Source organism: Convolutriloba macropyga, chromosome 11, assembly GCF_964194025.1.
Source record: "Convolutriloba macropyga chromosome 11, txConMacr16.3, whole genome shotgun sequence".
Taxonomy (NCBI): Eukaryota; Metazoa; Xenacoelomorpha; order Acoela; family Convolutidae; genus Convolutriloba; species Convolutriloba macropyga.
Window position 1 is genome coordinate 33,497,074 of NC_134478.1, and position 6,832 is coordinate 33,503,905.

Consider the following 6,832-nt stretch of genomic DNA (forward strand, 5'->3'; position numbering starts at 1 on the left):
AGTTATTATTCAAATTACAAATAATTTTCGTTGATAAGCAGTAAAAATGAAAAGAAAAAATTCTTTTTAAAAATAGGAAATTCTAGTTCTCAAAGACGAAAAGCAGCAGGTTTAGATTTTGAATGCTATTCAGGGAAGATATTAGCCAAAAAACTTTGTCAATTGCCACAAATCAATGCAACCCACGCACTCAAAAATCTGTAAATCACACAATGAACATGAAGTATTTAAAAATGTGTCTTTTTAAAATTATTTACTGTGACTTTTTAAAATTATTTAATGTGACTTTTAAAATTATTTACTGAAAATTTTTCTGTTGGGCTCTGAAACAAATTAGATTTGAAAGATATTTAGGTTCAATTTAAGAAATTCAAGGTATGAACAAGTAAACGAAGGATTCAATTAACAATGACGAAGAATTACCATACATTACGAGTCAGCGCCCCTACCAAATAAAGTGCCCCATTTGGCCCATTTTACTTCATTTATTCCACATAATTTTATCTGAATAAATGTAAAAAGGACACTAAAGTGTGATGTATGACCTCAAAAGAGGGACTATAATAAATATGTCATACTTATAAGCAATGGATGATACTATATTTTTTACTATAATAAAACACATAAATTGTTATTATAATTTTCTATGCCTTTGTCTGCCAATTTCACAAATTAGCCCAAGTGTAATTAATGTTCATTGGTAGGAGCGCTACCTTGTGTTCTAAAAGTCGGACATAAAGAAGACATCTAAAAACTTATAATGATAAAAAGAAAACATCTAGACAGAAATTGTTTTTTTGATTGGATTGAAAGAAAATAATAAAAAAAATTAGATTGATCACAAAAACTCCAATCAATTGATCGTCAAAACTCTCAGCAAATTTTGTTACGAAAATTTACTGCAACTGGAAAAGATTGCTTCATCATTAGCTGAAAGAACCAGAAGTCATTCTCTTCTTGTTTGTAAGCGTTTGGGAAATCAGGATAAAAAATTGCAAAACATTAAATGCCTTTGGATCAATAAAATCTTCTTTTTTATAATTATAATTTCCAACTTTTTCACTACGGTGAAATTTTGTCCAAAAGGAAGGATTCAATACATGTAAAGTGCAGAAAACAATAAAGATTAAATTCTGAAGTTGAAAAGATGACTTCGAGGATAAAATTTTGTTTATCAATTATAGCAATAATTTACAATTCCTCCATTAATCTCAAAAAAGGTGCAGTTTTTGCATAGTTACAGCTTTAGTTGTTTATAATCATGAATATGATGCTCATTTTGTTTTCTTGGTTCTTTTCTCAGGAGACAAAACTGGTTCCAGCAAGAATAGCGCGTTAACTGGTGAAAAATTTGTGGGGGGCTATGCAAGTGTAACTACCATGAAAATGGACCAAAACTGGAATCGAACCAACATCTCTTACTTGCAGGCCTAGGGTGCCACACATTTACTCCAACTGGTCTTAAGCTCTCGATCTTGGGCATCTCTTATAACCCGTTCTCACGTTCCTTCTTCCTCCTCAAAGCTTCACTTCTCTAGCCAAATATACGATGAACAAGTACAACTTCTTGTCAAGCTCTGTCAGGCTTATTGTTCCAACCGACTTTAGTGGGGAGAGGAATTATATACTCCAATGGTTTTTTGTTCAGTCAATTTTTTTCGATCGATATATTCATCGTAGAGGGTTATGAGTGCTATCACTAAAAAGCCCGTCCAGCGTGGAATATGGATTTAAAAAGATTTTGTTCAGTTTCGTTTTCCCACAGAGTTATCGGGGTTTAAAATTTTGTGAATATTCGACTCATTTTCGTACTTATTGTCCACATTTCCCGTAGTTTTACACAATTTTTTGACAATTTTGCTCAAAAATGATAAGAAGGGTAACGATAGTGTTGTTGGTTTTAACTCTCAAAACAAAAGTTTGTTGTCGTTTCATCAAAAGCGGCACGGAAAAAGCGTCTTTTGTCCACTATGTTTACATTTACCGGATTAACACTCCTAAAAACCGCTGACTCAATTTTTGTTAACGAGAAAGATAGCTAGTTTTGCTTGTGAGTCATTTGAAACTGTTCTTGAACTAAAAATGTGCGTATTTTAACTCGATACTTATGCAAAACATAACACTTTTTTTCTATATAAATTGATATTTTTGTCAAATTATCCATATCCATGATATTCGGAACAATAAAATGTTACTAATAGACAAACGGCAATCACAAGGCTAGTTTCAGTCTAATCGTTTTTTCTTAAATTCCAAGATAACCGGATTCTATTAGGTTGATTTTTTTTAAAATAAATTTTTTTGCTTTTTAAATTTATTACAGAAAAGAACGATTCAACTCAAAGCGTAGCAATGAGAGCTCCAACTGGTTTCCTTTTTATATTAAATTCATTTGATAATATTTAATATTTAATTCGGCTTAGTGTTTAAAATGATGTTTTTTTATCGATACTACGAGTTTATATGGAAATTTTTGCATCAATGAATTTCCTTATCCCGCCAATAAAGTTCATTATCTTCTTTTGTCATAATAATTACAGATCTTTTTGTTGAAGCTGAGTTTTCACATCAAGTTCAGGAAAATGCATCAGCATAAAATTGAGATAGGAAAACTCTTTTGTATTAGTTGTTCATTAGTCATCGTGATAGTCCCAGTTTTAGTTATAGTTACTAGTACGGTCATTGTCACGTGATGCATAGAAAAAAGGAAATAACAAAATCAATACAGCAAGGCACAGCAAAACCAGCCCTGCAGAGAGCGGCTTTCTTCCTATACATCAACATTATATTGGAAAAATAAACTTACTTGAGCAGTAAAAAACGTGTTACTGTGTCTTGCGTTTAAATTATTCGTGAGGCCTAAATTGACATTGTGTTTTGTTTTGAAATCTATTCCTGAGCTGTATTTTATTTGTTACTGTGTCTTGTATCTACAAATTATTGGAGCTGCAATCCAACTGTTATGAATCCCAGCTTCTGTTATTTCAAATCGGGACCAGAAAAGATAAAGCCAGCATAATTTTAAATTAAATACATTTGCATGAACAGGTCTTAGACATTTGTCTTTTTTGTTGTCTGTTTTTCAATGGGGTTGAACTGGCATACATAAAGAGAACCTATACTGTGTCATCGATAGCAATCCAGTACGATTCGGTTTTGAAAAACTATGACTGGCAAATGGTCAAACGAATTGTATTGCAACGGTAAGAACATAGCAGATATACAGTCACAAAAGCAAACTACAAAAATTAAATATCTGGACAGATTTTCAAGCGCTGAAACGAATCGGGTTATGTATTATTTTCTTCGTGACAACCGATTGGGACAGCATTCTTTACATTTTGGTCAGCCGACCCGGACAGTGGAGTACAAAACTGCTATTAAGTTTTTTGTTGAGATTAATTGACGCCACTTAAAATCAACAAAAAGAGCCATCAGAAGGTAAGAGAAATCATCAGAAAGCGATTTTGGGAAAGGAAAACCTGATTAACCCGAGGTTATAGCATATGGTTAGGGTAACCTCCAATCTATTCATGGACCCAACGAACGTTTTGGAATCAGACACGCAAGTAAATATTGACTTCAATCACTTACTTGATTAACCAATCAGAAATGAGTGGCAATGATGTTATAAATGATATTTGCGTGATCATTGACTTTAATCAAACTGTTTGAATAGAGAAATGATTTTAAATTCAGAATCATTAGAAACTATTACAAAGATCAAATGGCACTCAATTTAGCTTATAATTTTATTCTTCCCCACTTTAGTCTTTTTTGCTAAGTCTTGCTAGATCTCAAGATCTTCAGTACTTAAGTTAGATGTACTTTCTTATGAAAACTTAGCAACAAAACTAGCATTTGGTTGAAGCCGTACGAACCTCAATTCGAGATCGACCATAGGTTATCACTCAGAATTTTTTCAACTTCAATCAACAAAATGAAAATTACAGTCCATTAAAAGTCCGAGCGGCTAATTATTTCTACGATTTTATAACAAAATTGGTTTTAGCGACGAATTAGACCGGCGTAAAGCTCGACAACCAGGCTGTGAGATTTTGGTCCCACTGAGATTTTTGAGCAGCAGCAACGAGATTACAGAGTAAAATTCTATGTACCAGAGACTATCTGTAAAGAACCAAGCTGCTGCCTAAACTACTAAATAAAGCAACTCAATGACAGAGTCTCATAAACCCGGAAAAGCAGTAGATTGACAAGTGCTTTGAACAACTTCAGGCAAAAACGCCAGAAGGATACATCATAATTCAAAGCAAGTTCGGCCCAGCAAGTTCAGGACATTATATCAGCAGATACAAGCAACTGATAACCAGCTTCAACAACTTTGTAAAAAACGAAGTAATTTGGAGTTGTTTTGCACTCATGAATCAGAACACCAAAGTTACTTCAACAGCCTAAATAACAATTGGTCGCCCTATGTTCACGGACAGAAAAGTATATCGAATCAAAGAGTCATTTAACTGTTCTCGCGTCTGAAGCAGAACAGTCAGAAGTTGATTCATTGTCGACAGATCAGAATCATTAACACAACGCAACAGTAAACACCGCACAAAATGGACAAACCAACAATCAGGATATAGAAAACGTGTGTGGCAAATAGCACCAATACTTTGTCAAAGAACTTCATTTTCTGATACTTTGTTATTTTTTGTCAAGTTTCTTAAGTTGTTTTTTCTTTGATCCTTTAGTTGTTAAATTAAGGTCGAACGTCGTATTTTTGGGGCCATTAGAATTGCGTATCTATCAGCCTTGCCTATGTCAACAAAACCAATTTTTGCATTACTTTGACACTTACTATGTAAATATTGACTTCAATCACTTACTTGATTAACCAATCAGAAACGGGTAGCAAGGATGTTATGAAAAACTTTTATCAAAAGAATTTATAAAAGATCATTTATTTTAATGAAAGTGCTTTCATATTGAAACTATTTTGTTTTTAGAACCATTAGTAATTGTTATAAAGACCAGTTGGCACACAGATTAGAATATAATTTGATACTTCAATTTTTTTAGTCTTTTATGCTAGGTTTTGTTAGATCTTAGGATCTTTAGAACTTAAGTTAAGCGCTTTTTTATAAGAAATTTTTTACAAGCATTTGGCTGGAGCCTTGCAAATTTCAGCTCAAGACCGAACATAGGTAATCACCAAGGATTTTCTTAATTTCAATCAACAAAATTGAAGTTACAGTCCTTTAAACGTCCAATCGACTAATTATTTCTGTCAATTGAGATTTTTAGTCAATTGAGCCTTGTGAAGAACCAGGCTGGAGAAAAATTCGAGAACCAGGCTGAGATATTTTGGTTCCGCTGAGATTCTTGAGCAGCCACAACATTTGGTCCGTCGACCCCGAAACACAACAACAACAGTGACCCAAACAGCAACGATTTTTCATTTCAATTAGGTGGACCAAAGCACAATCAGTAATGATGGCCAGTAAAAGTCACAGCAGACACTGGAAAAGAGTTGATTGGAAAACATGTGGTGAACTCAAGACGTTAGAGAAAGAGCAAGCTGATCTAATCAAGTTGCTCTCCAGAGCTACCTCACCGAGCTAAAAGGCTACTTGACAGCCAAAACTGACTCGCGATGCATCTTCTTAAGGTACGACAACTTAGAAGACAACATACAGCAGCAAAGAATACTATTAAAACCAAAGTATTTTGAAAACTTTGACATTGACAGCAAACGTATATTAGAAGAAAAGAGTAAAGTTTTGCGACGGGTAGTTGACGAAGTACCATCCCTCCGAGACAAAGAAAGATTCTGCATAGAAGATGTGGATTGTCGGAAGGACACATGCTTACAAATTAGAGGAAAGTGGTGTTTCAATTATGAACGAATTGTGAATTTTGGAAAAAAGGTGAAAGCAGTAAAATTGAGCGACTCCAAAAAACATACATTGTGTAATCAACTCGAAGAGCAATTAAGGATTGCGCCCAGGGGCTTGTGAACTTCAGCGATAGTAGGATTTACTATCGAGACTTGATCAAGCAGTACGGGCACAGCAAAGATTGTGGAAACTAAACGTCCCTATCAGCATCCACATCGAATAACAAAAATGAACCAAATCAGACCGTAATTTATAACAAAAAAGATGGTTCAAATGCAATGGCAAAAGCTGTTGAAGTTTCTTCTCGGAAGTCTGCTACCAATAAGAGTGGAAAAGTAATCTGTGTTGCCAAGTTCCGCTCGTCAAGACCAGGTGAAGTTGAGTGAATGAAATTTAACAACTTGATGGCTAAACAAAACGCAGAGCAACAGCTCAGAGACCGGCAATTTCAAATGGAAAAAGAACGTTAAAAAACTGAACCACGTCAGCGGTGAGAAAAAATTATGTCTAAACCAACAGCAGCAGCAACAACAACAACAACAACAACAGGAACAGGAAACGTCTAAAATTGCACAAATATGACGAAGTACGTCTGGGACAGCATGAGCAAGCCTCGAAAATGAAAAAAGAAAGCTTAAGCCAACGAAGAACAAACCCTTCTAAACTTGAGATGACCAATGGACATTTAGGAGCATCTAGATCAGTGACAGATGGGATAGAAAGTAATGGGTCTTGAGGCCATGAAGAAAGAACAGCAGGGTGGGCAAAATCAGTGGCTCACGGTCTGTACCTAGGCGGCCACATCTCCAGATTTTGTTCCTGTCCTTTCAACAAAAACAACAAAGGCAGTGGAGACAAACGTTTCAGCGTCAATCCAAAAATTACCCCACTATTTCAACCGGGTTTCGGACACTTTTCAGCGCCATTGACCGCGCCAAGTATTCTTAAGTAACCAGAAATCCATAAATCAATCAGAAAAA